This window comes from Microcebus murinus, chromosome 16 (assembly GCF_040939455.1).
Source record: "Microcebus murinus isolate Inina chromosome 16, M.murinus_Inina_mat1.0, whole genome shotgun sequence".
Lineage (NCBI taxonomy): Eukaryota > Metazoa > Chordata > Mammalia > Primates > Cheirogaleidae > Microcebus > Microcebus murinus.
In genome coordinates this window covers 40706846-40721228 of record NC_134119.1, presented here as the reverse complement: position 1 = coordinate 40721228, position 14383 = coordinate 40706846, and the positions used below count along the sequence as shown (strand labels likewise).

General features: G+C 40.6%; 1 long non-coding RNA gene across 1 annotated transcript; it reads right to left on the bottom strand.

The window, feature by feature from the left end:
- Nucleotides 1–8953: 8953 nt before the first annotated feature.
- LOC105880433 (uncharacterized) lies at nt 8954–9923 on the bottom strand. The gene is made up of 3 exons (XR_001158234.2): nt 9735–9923; nt 9434–9592; nt 8954–9123 (listed from the first exon to the last, which is right to left on the bottom strand). It is a non-coding gene; the product is annotated as an uncharacterized LOC105880433 (long non-coding RNA).
- Between the last annotated feature and the right edge of the window lie 4460 nt (nt 9924–14383).

Genomic DNA, 14383 nt, shown 5'->3' with positions numbered 1-14383 from the left:
TCACATTATATGTAAAAATAATTTTTTAAAATTTATTTCTAAGTTTTTATGTGTCTAAAAAATCCTATCTGATTATATTGCCTAATTCTTCCAACACAACATGAAATAGTAGTGAAATTTGGAACATTCCATTTGTTGTTAATCTTGGTAGAAAAGCCTTCTTCTCCATCAAGAAGGTATTCACCAGTTTTTCAGTTTATCAAATGTATACAGAGACTCTCCTGCAGCGTGAATACCTGTACCCATGGGCATGGGGTTTTTTCCAGGCTATATACCTAGAATCCAAATTACTTCTAGGTTTTTCCTTCTAGGCAAGGCTAGGTTGTTCTTCTAGGAAACTAGAAACTGAGTAACTCTGCCAAGTGGATGGACCTGTTTTCCCTCCTGCCAGCAGTATATGAGTCTGTTTCTCCCTACTTCGTCAACAGTATATTGTCAGACTTTTAAATTCCTGTCAATCTGGTATATGAAAACTGATGTCTTGTTTCAATTTGTAGACCAAGATTGTTTATTTATTTATTTTTGAGACAGAGTCTCACTCTGTTTCCAGAGTGCCATGGCATCAGCCTAGCTCACAGCAACCTCAAACTCCTGGGCTCAAGTGATCCTTCTGCCTCAGCCTCCCGAGTAGCTGGGACTATAGGCATGCACCACCATGCCTGGCTAAATTTTTTCTATAAATTTTTAGTTGGACAATTAATTTCTTTCTATTTTTAGTAGAGATGGAGTCTCACTCTTGCTCAGGCTGGTCTCCAACTCCTGTCCTTGAATGATTTGCCCACTTTGGCCTCCCAGAGTGCTAGGTTTATAGGTGTGAGCCACTGTGCCAGGCCTAGACCAAGATTATTATTGTTATTTATGAGGCCACATATGTAATCACACACACAAATAATAATTATATGATTGATATTCATGTATTTAGTTCTGTATTAACAAAAAATTGCCAAGCCTCAATGGCCTACCACTACACAGACCCAGCAGAATTGTGGGAATGTTTCAGGAGGCATTCCAACTTTTTTTTTCTTTTCTTTTTTTTGAGACAGAGTCTCACTTTGTTGCCCAGGCTAGAGTGAGTGCCATGGCATCAGCCTAGCTCATAGCAACCTCAAACTCCTGGGCTCAAGCAATCCTCCTGCCTCAGCCTCCCGAGTAGCTGGGACTACAGGCATGCACCACCATGCCTGGCTAATTTTTTCTCTATATATTAGTTGGCCAATTAATTTCTTTCTATTTATAGTAGAGACAACTCTCTGACCTCAAGCAATCCGCCCGCCTTGGCCTCCCAGAGTGCTAGGATTATAGGCTTGAGCCACCACGCCCAGCCGGCATTCCAACCTCATATAAACTTCAAAAGATCCATCTAGGAAAAGCTGGAGAGGGGAAATCCCTAGCAGGAAGGAATTTGAGGGTGAATCTCATTTCTGATGGGAGGAGTTCTGACAGCCGGAGTTGTCATCCATTAAATTGTTGGCAGAGGGACAGAGGTGTGGTTAATGTGACTCTCCCTTGTTTTCAACCCATTTCCCAATCTCTATATTTTAGTCCAGCTCAACAAGTTTCTGCCCTGACACCCACCACCAACGTGTTGGCACCAGGCCACTATCTCAAGTATCCCAGCCTCATGGTGAAGGAATCCTTTTCCACTCCTCTTAGAGAATATTGGCATCTTTCAGAGCACCTTTTCCAATTATGTGAAAGGAACACTATAACTATACAAACCAGGACATGGATGAGTGTCCCCAAGGACTACTAATGTAGGGATGAGACAGGAAAGGAAGGTGGAGAGAGCCCGAGTGCAGCCATTTTGACTGATACCAGACCCTCACCACTCTGACAAAGAAGTATGACTGACACCAGACCCTAACCATCCTGAACAAGGAAGTCACCAGCAAGTCGCTGGCCTTGGACATCCCAAAGATGGATGAATTACTATACCAGATGCCATACAAACTGTTTGCACTTGCCTTTCTGTGACAGCAGTTTATGATTAACCTTTATGGCCTGACCACAAGATGATGCTGGTCATGCATGGCTGTTTCTCAACAGGGTTTCTGAACACATAAATACATTACTGTTGCCCCATGAGGGGTTCCCCCCATGCTCAGGAAAGGACCCCTACTGTGTCTGTGGAGTAGGATCTATTGTCTGTCTCTGTCTCAATAAACTTTCTGTCACTAGTTGGCTCACACTTGAATTCCTTCCTGTGTGAAGCCAAGAACCCACTTGTTGAGTTCAGGGGGCATTCCTCCCTTCACTGGGGTACCCCCTGCATCACTATCATGAATTGGGAGGGTGGGCGGGCGTGTACCTGATGGTTCTTTTGGCCTCATTGATTGGTTCATTCAATGAATCACTCATTATTTCATTCATTCAACAGATACTATGTGTCAGGCTCCATATGACTCACTGGACATTCTCTGTTGTGATGACAGTTGCAGTCTATACTTGCAACTATGGTACTTTTAGAAGAAAACATAAGGAAATGATCTCTGTACTAGGATATGTATTTAAAAAAATACAGATGGCAAAAGTACATGATAATATGCTCTTCATCATTAGTATTTAGGGAAATACAAAGGAAAACCTCAGTGAAATACAACTATATATCTATTAGATGCCAAAAATCAAAACTACAAACAAACCCCGATCAATATAAAGTGCTGTCAATGACATATAGAGAACTCTCATGCATTGCTAGTGAGAATGTGCAATGATACAGCCACTGTGGAAATAATTTGGCAGTTTCTCATAAAGTTGTAAACTTACCCTACTACCTAGCAATTCCACTCCTAGGTATTTACCCAAGAGAAATGTAAATCATGTCCGCACAGAAACCTCTATATGAACACTTATTGCAGTTTTATTCACAATAGCCCCAAACTGGGAGTACCTCAAATATTTTTCAACTGGGGGATGGATAAACAAACTGTGGCATCTCCATACAATGGAGTACTAATTAGCACTGAAAAGGAATAAACTACTGACAAGGTATGGTTCTTAAATACATTATGCTAAGTGAAAGAAGACAGACTCAGAAGTCTACATGCTGTTTGATTCCATTTATAGGATGCCATGCCCCCCGCCCCCCCCCGGGGCAAAACTATAGGGACAGAAAACACATCAGCTGTTGCCAAGGGCTGGAGGTGGAGGAAAGGCTTGACTACAAAGGATGCAAGAGAATTTTGGAGGGGATGGAACTATCTTGATTGTGTGGTGGTTACATGTGTGTGTTTGTCAAAATTCAGAGAAGTGTATATCAAATTGGGTGAATTTTACAACGATGACCAAGATAGATATAGTCCCTTCCCTTTAGGACCTTACATTCTCACTAAGAAGCATCCCATACATTTGCATGGTTTACTCCAAAAAAAAAAAAAAAAAAAAAAAAAAGAAGCATCCCAGTAAACTGGCATCGGCAATCCCCAGGAAGCATCATTAACAAAGCAAATGCAGGAGGAGATAAGGGCAGATGAGTGGCTCCAAAGGCAGAGACAGAGAGAGGCAGAGCAGATGTTTTTTTGGTGCTTACACTAATCAGGGGCACAGCTCAGAATGTCAGAACCTCACAGCCACATGGCAGCCTTACTTCAAAGGAGCCGCACCCTGCCTAGCCTTAAGAGCTTATCCTGAGGCCGGGCACAGTGGCTCATGCCTGTAATACCTAGCACTCTGGGAGGCCAAGGAGGGCGGATCGCTCAAGGTCAGGAGTTCAAAACCAGCCTGAGCAAGAGTGAGACACTACCCCCAGCTACTCGGGAGGCTGAGGCAGGAGGATCGCTTGAGCCCAGGAGTTTGAGGTTGCTGTGAGCTAGGCTGACGCCACGGCACTCTAGCCCGAGCAACACAGTGAGCCTCTGTCTAAAAAAAAAAAAAGAGCTTATCCTGAGAGCTTGAGAAGCAGGACCGGTGGGACCAGGCGTGCCCAGCTGTCCTGAGGGGTGAGGGGACGGGGTAGTGAGAATGTATCTGTGGCCTGCAAGGCCGACTGCATAGTGATGACTACAGGGTCAGGGTCCAGAACTATCAGCCCTCTTAGCAGGTTCACTGTCATCTTTGTACACGAGTAAACTGGTGCCCAGAGAGGGACAGTAGCTTGTCCAAAGACAAATACAAATCGAAGTCTTTTGAGTGATTCATGGCTACAAAGGGGGCCTGCTGAGGTTGGAGACTCCAGGGAATGCCTGCCAGAGGCAAAAGGCACCCATAGAAGATTGACAAGGAACTGTAGGCTCAGTTCACTACTGAACCAGGAGGGTCAGGACCTTGCTGAGATTGTGGTTAGAGTGTGACACCTCCTTGTGAGTCTTACGTACATGGGAACCCTACTGTAAGAAGACTAATGCTATTAACACATCTTGCTTAGGGCTTTGCCTGGATAACTGCACATCTTCATGGAGAGCTACATGAGATTATAGAATTTCCTTTTTTCCTTTTGAGAAAGAGTCTTACTCTGTCACCGTGGGTAGAGTGCAATGGGGTCATTGTAACCTCAAATTCCTTGGCTCAAAGGATCCTCCTGCCTCAGCCTCTCGAGTAGCTGGGACTACAGGCATGCACCACCATGCCTGGCTAATTTTTCTATTTTTAGTAGACACAGGGTCTCACTCTTACTCAGGCTGGTCTCGAATTTCTGACTCAAGTGATCCTCCCACCCGGGCCTCCCAGAGTGCTCGGAGGGGTATAGTATTCTTGACTAGCAATTTTTTTTAATTTCAGCACTTTTGATAGCTCATCCCATTTTCTCCTGGCCTGTAAGGTTTCTTCTGAGAAACATGCTGTTAATCTCTTGAGGATTCCCTTATATGTGACTTTATGCTTTTCTCTTGCTGTTTTTAGGATTCTCTCTTTGTCTTTGACCTTTGACAGGTTGACTAGAATGTGACTTGGAGAAGACCTTTTGGGATTGAATGTATTTGGATATTTTTGAGCTTCCTGTATCTGGATGTCTGTATTTCTCAGAACACTTGGAAATTTTTTCAGCTATTATTTCATTAAATAGATTTTCAATGCCTTTAACTGTCTCTTCACCTTCTATTAATAGAACTCCCCAAATTAGAATATTTGTTCACTCTATGGTGTCCCATATATCACATAGGCTTTCTTCATTCTTTTTTCTTTTTCTTTTTTTGTCTGACTTAGTTATTTGAAAAGACCTGTTTTCAAATTGAGAAATTCTTTCTTCTGCTTGATCTAATCTATTGTTAAGCCCTTGATTATATTTATTTCATTGCTTGAGTTTTTCAGTTCCAGGATTTGTGTTTGGTTCTGTTATATTATTTTTTTTTAATGATATCTATCTATTTGTTGTTCATCAGGGCCAATATCCCTGATGAACCTAGACATGAAAATTTTCAAGAAAATAGTAGCAAAGTGAATTCAACAGCACATTAAATGGATCATTTACCATGATCAAGAGAGATTTATCCCAGGCATGCAAGGATGGTTTAACATACATAAATCTATAAATGTGACATACTGCCTTAACCTTATGAAGGATTAAAAATCATATGAACATCTCAATAGATGCAGGAAAAACATTTGATAAAATTCAGCATCCTTTTATGAAACAAACTCTCAACAAATTAGACATAGAAGGAATGTATATCAATACAAGATAGGCCACACATGACAAACCCACAGCTAACATTATATTCAATGATAAAAGCTTTTCTTCTAAGATTAGGAAAAAGACAAGAATGCCCACTCTTACCACTTGTGTTCAACATAATACTGCAAATCCTAGCCAGAATGATTAGGCAAGAGAAAGAAATAAAAGACATCCAAATTGGAAAGGAAGAAGGTAAACTGACTTTCTTTGCAGACAATTTGATCTTATATAGAAATCCTTATATAGAAAATCCTAAAGACTCCACCAAAAATATTAGAACTTACTAACAAATTCAGTTAAACTGCAGGATACAAAATCAACATTCAAAATCAGTAGTGTTTCTATGTGTTAATAATGAACAATCTGAAAAAGAAATCAAGAAAAGAATCCTATCTACAGTAGTTATAAAAAATTAAAATACTTGGGAATAAATTTAACCAAGGAGATGAAAGGCCTATATACTACACACTCTATAATATTGATTACAGAAATTGAGGAAGATACAAATAAAAGGAAAGATATCCCATGTTCATGTATTAGAATAATTAATATTGTTAAAATGTCCATACTACCATAAGTGATGTACAGATTCAATGCAATCCCTGCACCTGAATATTTATGGCAGCACAATTCACTATTGCAAGGATGTGGAAACAACCCAAGTGCCCATCAATTCATGAGTGGATTATTAAAATTTGGTATATGTATACAATGGAATATTACTCAATTATAAGAAACGACAGTGATCTAGCACCTCTTACATTTTCCTGGATTGAGCTTGAGCCCATTATCCGAAGTGAGGTATCACAAGATCAGAATAGGCTCCACTTGTACTTGCCATCAAATTGGCACTAACTGATTAACACTATGGTGCTCACATGGTAGTAACATTCTCCAGGGATTAAGGGGTTGGGGGGCAAACTCACAACTAAAGGACACGGTGAGCATTGTAGAGGGGAAGAGCATGCCTCTAACCCTTGCTTGGGTGAGGCAAAGACATAAAATGTAACCAAATGTTTGTACTCTCATAGTACCCTGAAATAAATAATAAATAAATATGACCTTCAAAAAAAAAAAGGGCCGGGCACGGTTGCTCACGCCTGTAATCCTAGCTCTCTGGGAGGCCGAGACGGGCGGATTGCTCGAGGTCAGGAGTTCGAAACCAGGCTGAGTAAGAGCGAGACCCCGTCTCTACTATAAATAGAAACAAATTAATTGGCCAACTAATATATATAGAAAAAATTAGCTGGGCATGGCAGTGCATACCTGTAGTCCCAGCTACTTGGGAGGCTGAGGCAGTAGGATTGCTTGAGCCCAGGAGATTGAGGTTGCTGTGAGCTAGGCTGATGCCACGGCACTCACTCTAGCCTGGACAACAAAGTGAGACTCTGTCTCAAAAAAAAAAAAAAAAAAAACAAATAGGGGGGAAAAAGTACATATTCCAAAGGTTTAATTTTTAAAATGTATGTAAGCAAATGGGAACTTCGTTACTGATCTTAAAGTGAAGACTTTTGATTAAATAAGAACATGAAAAAGAAAAAAAAAGGAAAAATAATCCTAAAACTCACATGGCATCACAAAAGACCCCAAATAGCCAAAGCAACACTGAGCAAAAAGAATAAAGCTGGGGGCATCACATGACCTGACTTCAAAATATACTACAAAGCTATATTAACTAAGACAACATGGTACTGGCATAAAAACAGACACATAGACCAATGAAACAGAATAAAAATCCCCCAAATAAACCCACACACATAATACAACACAAAAAACAAAAGCAAGAATGAGTAAACAGGAATTACAACAAACTAAAAATCTTCTGCACAGCCAAGGAAACAGTCAACATAGTGAAGAAACAACCTTCAGAATGGGAGAAAATAATTGCAAATCAACCATCTGATAAGAGATTAATATCTAAAATATATAAGAAACTCAGAAGACCCAATAGTAAAAAAAAAAAAAAAAAAGAATTATACAATTTAAAAATGGGCAAAGGACCTTATAGACATTTCTCAAAAATGATTTATAAGCAGCCAACAGCTGTATAAAAAACTTCACAACATCACTAATTATCAGGGAATTACAAATCAAAACCACAAGGAGGTATCACCTCATACTTGTCAAAATGGCTATTATCAAAAGGACAGAAGAAAACAGTATTGGCGAGAATGTGAAGAAAAGGAAGCCCTTACACACTATTGGTAGGAACATAAATTAGTATAGCCATTATAGAAAACAGTATAGAGGTTCCTCAAAAACTTAAAAATAGAACTACCATATGATTCAGAAATCCCACTGTGTAGTATATATCCAAAAACTGAAATCAGTACGTTGAAGAAATACCTGCAATCCCATGATCATTGCAGCATTAGTCACAAAAGCCAAGATATGGAATTAACCTAAATGTCCAACTACAGATGAATAGATAAAGAAAATGTATAAATACACAATGGAATATTATTCAGCCTTCAAAAAGGAAATCCTGCCATTTGCAACAACATGATGAACCTAGAAGACAAGTTAAGTGAAATAAGCCAGGTACAAGAAGACAAATACTACCTGGTCTCATTTATACATGAAATCTAACAGCTGAACTCACAAAAATACAGAGTAGAACTGCAGTTAACAGTGGTTGGGAGAGGAAGGGGATTGGGGAGATGTTGATCAAAGGGTACAACGTTTCAGTTAGATAGGAGTACGTAGTTTTTCAAAAATTTTAAAGATATTTATAGAAAAAAAATAAAATTTTTGAAAACCACTTTCCAGGCCTCTGCTACTTTGGGGAAGACTGAGAACAGAGTATAAAATGAGAAAATTCAAAGCTATGTAACACTTCATTATTAGGTAGGAGTTAAACCCCCAAGATGAGACTAAGGTAGCTAGGCTGAACCACAGAGATTCTCTTTTCCTAATTTCAGTTCCTAAGATAACCTATAACTAAGGTATTCCTGCTTCGTTTCTAACCCAAAGTCCCAAATCCAATCCTAGATCAGATCATAACACTCCAACAAGTGGAAAAGCCACCAACATCAGCAACAGAGGAACTGTAGCAAAAGATGGCTTATTCTTGCATCTCAGGATAATGTGAACGCCTTTCACTGGATCCAAACACAGAAAATTTGGCTTTAAAATGCCCCTATAACCTGACCAACAGGGAATCTGAATGTCAGGAGACACTGAATGAGAAATATATTTAAAAAACAGAATTACCAGAATGGATAAAAACTACATGTGAAATAGTAACCCCATTCTTTTTTCAGATCCTAAGGGATCACCCAACAAGGAGAGAGAGATTGAGAGAGAGATCGATCCAGCAGTCTCACTGATTTTCATGTAGTTTAAAATAGTCAACACTTTATTCTTTATTTTGTCGTCATATTAGTAAGCATTTCACTCTTGCTAAAAGGAAGTCTTGGGCCTGGGAGGAGCATGGAAGAACTGCAGACCAGATATCCAAGTCTGAGCCTGTAGCGCCAGTGTCTTCTCAGGCCTGGTTAAGTAGGGGGTTCCACCTTGGGAGAGAACAGAGAACCAGAGTTAAAGGAAAGCGCAAATTGTGCAGCGGACAAATGTCCCCATTATGCCAAGGAGAAGCTGCTGTGCATTACATGAAATGAATGGTGCTCAGTCTCGGCCAGGCGGTCTGCTGAGCTTCCCCCTGTACAGTCCAGAGGCCCTTCTGTGGGAAGGGCCAATTAGAAGCTCCGGTCGCCCTGAGTTCTAGGGGCCGGGCCCGGGCAGTTCTCAACTCGCCCTGAGGCAATTGGTTCTGCAGGAAGGTTTCAGGGCCCTGGCCGGAACGGCAGACCTGGGGCTGCTCACCTCAGTCCAAAGACCACCACGGTTCCATACACTGATATCGGCAGTTGTAGTAGCAGCACTTCTTGCTCTCCTGGCAACTTCTGTCACGCCGGCACTTAGGAAACATGGTGAAAGGGCAGGAAAGAGTAAACTCCGGGCAGTATCCTGGTTTAGGTACAGCTGGAGAAAAATGCCACAGGGTGTTAGTCGGGGGCGCCTATGCGACACTTCCAGGCATCAGGGACAGCTCGTGCCAGGGACCCCTCAGAGGAAACGTTCCCCAACCTCAGCCACACCCAGGATCCCCGCGTCCTACCCGTACCTTTTCCGACTCCAGGCTGGGCCATGTGGAGGCAAAGGAGGACGGTCACAGCGAGCAGGGAGAGGCTGCTCAGCTTCATAATGCAGGAAAAGTGTGTGGGTGCACGTGGAGGTGGGACCTGTTTCTATCAGTCCTGGGTCCCGCCAGCAGGGGCAGCCGTAGTTCCCCGGGCGCGAAGTCGGAAGTGCCTCAACTTGACCCGGAAGTACTAGCTGTTTCCTTCCGCCTCCCAGGAAGAGGAAATGTGAAACTGCCCTGGGGTGTAACTTCCTAGAGCCCTAGGAGACTGTGCTGTTTTCCGAGCGCTGAAGGGCTGGCCTGACCCTTTGTTCTTTCTTTATACAGCGGTTTTGAGGCGATAGGAGGGAGTTTTCTTTCCCGGGCCATGCATGAAGTCTGACCAAGTCCACTCTCCCGCTGTGAACCCAGGACAATTGAACCCGCTCCCCCCCCCAACAGTGTTCAGCTATGGATGCACTTGAGGTGTTTACTTTTAAAACATTAACACTTGAGACACAGACACAAGGACAAAGCCTGATAACGTGGTATTAGCAAGGTAATCTCTAGATTGATGAAAAATGTCAATTCATTGTGCGCCATGCGACTGCAGTTTAAATTGTATAATGAACGTTTTCTTCCTTAACTCCTGCTTTTATGTCTCCATGATTGTGCAAGAACTTCATTAGTTGATAATGTCAAAAGACTAACTTGAGGTCATTTTGGAATGCGAACCCCAGCCAAATAAACCTTGATGCTCTCTCTGTACTCCTTTAAAAGTGGATGTTGTCCCTGCCTGTTTGGTAGCTAAGAATATATCTGACTTCAGCAATGGTAAGAAATGGATTTATGAATGCACACAGCAGTGTCGGGACCTGATAGGAGAGGCAGAGAGATGCCAAGGAAAAAATGCTCTAGAGCAGCTGCTCTGTTTATCAACACACCTTCTAGCACAACCTTCTGGCTACTTCAGGCATTGCATGTTTTTACTGTGCAACTAGACTCTTCCTGTTCTGGCTGGGCCTGTCCTCACTGAGTTCCAGGGCAAATTTAAGAAACAAAATCCTTTCCAGTTGGTTTAACATGCTAGTAACCTAGTGTCTGAAGGTTTTTATTTATTATCAAGTTTTTTTGTTTGCAGCCCCCCACACTGGCACAGTTTGCAAAGCAGTTTGATATTCACTGCAAGTTTATGATACCAAAACATGACAAGGATATTAAATGAAAGTAAAACAGTGTGTGATCTTGCTATAAACATGAAGGCAAAAATCCTAAACAAAATTTTACCCAGTGATTATTATCATATACAAAAATGGTGATCCATCATGCACAAGTAGGATTTTATGTTGACAATTTATGGCTGGCTTAATATTTTTAAGTAAGTCAGTGGACTACTTCTCATTAGTAGAGTACAGGAAAAATCATATGATCATCCCTGTATTGGCTATAGACTATGTGGAAAAATCACTTAGCTATTTATGATAAAAAAGAAAATAACAGTACATGATTAGAAGCACACTTTATTTAATTTGATAGGAAGCCTATATAAAAACCCTACAACCGAGTGAAGCACTTTCACATGGTGGAATAAAATCTGCTCCTCCATAAAAGCTGTAAGAATACAGGTTGCATGTCCATTATTTAAAATCTTTGGGACCAGAAGTGTTTCAGATTTCAGATTTATCCACATTTTGTAAACTTTGCATATAAATAACGTGATATCTCAGTGATGGGAAACAAGTTTATTTTTGTAGAGCTGGGATCTTGTTATGTTGCCCAGGCTGGTCTCAAACTCCTGGTCTCAAGCGATCCTCCTGCCTCGGCTTCCCAAAGTGCTGGGATTCCAAGCGTGAGACACTGAGCCCAATGGGAAACAAGTTTAAACATTACATTTACTTATGTTTTGTATACCCACTATATACATAGACTGAATGTAATTTTATACAGTATTGTTAATAGTTCTGTGAATGAAATAAAGTTTGTGTACATTGAACTATCAGAAAGAAAGGTGTCACTATCTCTGCCATCCATGTGAACTATCTGTGATTGTTTGGCATTACCATCATTCCTGATTAGAATTTATGTGCTACCTGTAAGCAATGATTCTTCTTACACTTATTCACACATAAGTACTTAACACTAAAAAATATAACGTATCATTAATACAGTGAAAATAATATGTTCAGGGTAAAATAAGTGGCCCAGTAGCATCACCAGAATAGCTAGACAATAGCAGTTTTGGTTAAAAGCTTACTTTCTCACCAAAATGTCAATAGGATTTTTTAAAGAAATTGATAAGCTATTACTTAAATGTATATGAGAATTCACAGCATCTAGAACAGTCAAAATAATTTTTATTTATTTTTTTTGAAACAGAATGTCTTGCTCTGTTGCCCAGGCTAGAGTGCCGTGGCATCAGCCTTGCTCACAGCAACCTCAAACTCCTGGGATCAAGCAATCCTGCTGCCTCAGCCTCCAAGTGGCTGGGACTACAGGCATGCGCTACTATGCCTGGCTAATATTTTCTATATATTTTTAGTTGTCCAGATAATTTCTTTCTATTTTTAGTAGAGATGGCGTCTCGCTCTTGCTCAGGCTAGTCTTGAACTCCTGAGCTCAAAGGATCTGCCTGCCTCGGCCTCCCAGAGTGCTAGGATTATAGGCATGAGCCACCGCGCCCGGCCAACATAATTTTTTAAGAAGAACAAAGTTGAGGACTAAGGCTTCTTGATTTGAAATCTTATTTTAAGGTTATGATAATCAAGACAGTGTGGCATAACTGTAGAATAACAAATATCTTGATGGCACAGAATAGAGTCCAGAACTAGACTCACACATAAAATGCTCAGTAGATCTTTTTACTGAGATGTCAATGGACTTCGATGAGCAAAAGACAGTCTCTTCAACAAAGAGCACTCAAACAACTGCATACATGTGTGGTGTATGAGTTTCCTCTTACTGCTGTAACTTGTTATTTACAAACATAGTGGCTAAAACAACAAATATTTATTCTTTTATAGTTCTGGGGCTGAGAATTCCAAACTGAGTCTTAACAGGGCTGAAACAAGGTGTTGGCAGGCAGGCATGCATTCCTGGTGGAAATTTCAGGAAATAATTGGTTTCCTTCTTTTTCAGTTTGTAGAGGCCACCTCCATTCCTTGGCTTGTGACCTTTCCTGGCACTACTCCAACTTCGTGCTTCTCTCCTCACAGCTCCTGCTACACATTCTGGTCTTCTCGCTTTCCCTTATAAGGAATGTATGATTATAACCAACCCACCTGGGTAGTTCAAGATAATCTCCCACACCCCAAAATTCTGCATCATATATACAAGGTCTCTCTTGCCCTATAAGGTAACAGGTCCCAGGCATTAGGATTCAGACATCTTTGGAGGGCCATTATTCAGCCTATCACTTCCAGGAAAACATGAACCTCCATCTGTACCTTGAATGCAGTGCATATATTCATAGACTTTGATCATAAACCTTAGTATAGATGCTGAACCTATGCAGCTTCTAGAGAACAACATCAGAGAGAGAATGTTTTTGCAACCTAGACAAAGCAGAAGTTCTTAGGGCACAAGAGCATTCAGTATAAAAAGAAAATGGATGTATTTGATTTCATTATACTTTAAAACTTCTGCTCTTCTGAACACACCATTAAGAAAATGAAAATAACAACAAAAAACAAGACATAGACTGCGGGGAAAATCCACTCCCAAGTATTTAACCACAGTGAATTGAAAACATATTTTACTGTGACTTGTACAAGAATTTAGGTAAGAGCCTAATTTATAGTCACCTAAACTGGACACAACCAAATGGCCATCAGTAGGTGAATGGAAGAACAAATTTGGTAGACTCAAACAATGAAACACTATTCAACAAGAAAAAGAATGAACTGTTACTATATACATAAATAAGAGTCAATCTGAAAAACTTTGGGTTGAATAACAGTAGCTGGACACCAAAAGTAACTATATTATATGATTCCATTATATGAAGTTCAAAAACAGGCAAGCTCTTCATGAGCTGGGATATCCATGTTCTTTTTCCCTTAGACTTCAGAGCTCCTGCTTCTTGGGCCTTTAGACTTTAGGAGTTAAAGCAATGGCTCACTTCATTCTCAGGTTTGGACTTGGGCTGAATTATGCCACCAGCTTTCTTGGTTCTCCAGCTTGAAGACAGCATAATGTGACACTTCGAGGCCTCCATCATCATGGTGAACGTTAACAGTGTGCTGTATAAGAAAACTTTGCCTGCACCAAGAAGTCAAGGAGGATGCTGTATTCAGGGGTCACATAGTCATGATCCTGGCTGCTTGTGGCCATTATGTTCAGGCTTTTGACCCTCTGAAGGATATAAATGCAGAAACTGAGACACCAAGAGATTCAGTCACTTGTGGAAAGTCATCTCTGGCAAATGATGGAAGCAATAACACTAAAGGCAATGATACAGAAGAGGGAGGAAGAAGAAAAAACTCTGAGCAATCAGAACTTCATCAGATATCCATGTACTAGAATATGATAGCATTATCGTAATGAGCATACTAGTATAATATGTATACTCTCTGTTTTGTGATGGGTGGGATTAATCATCTTACATTTACTATGATTAATTATTGACATATTTAGATTCATCTCTGAAGTTTTAT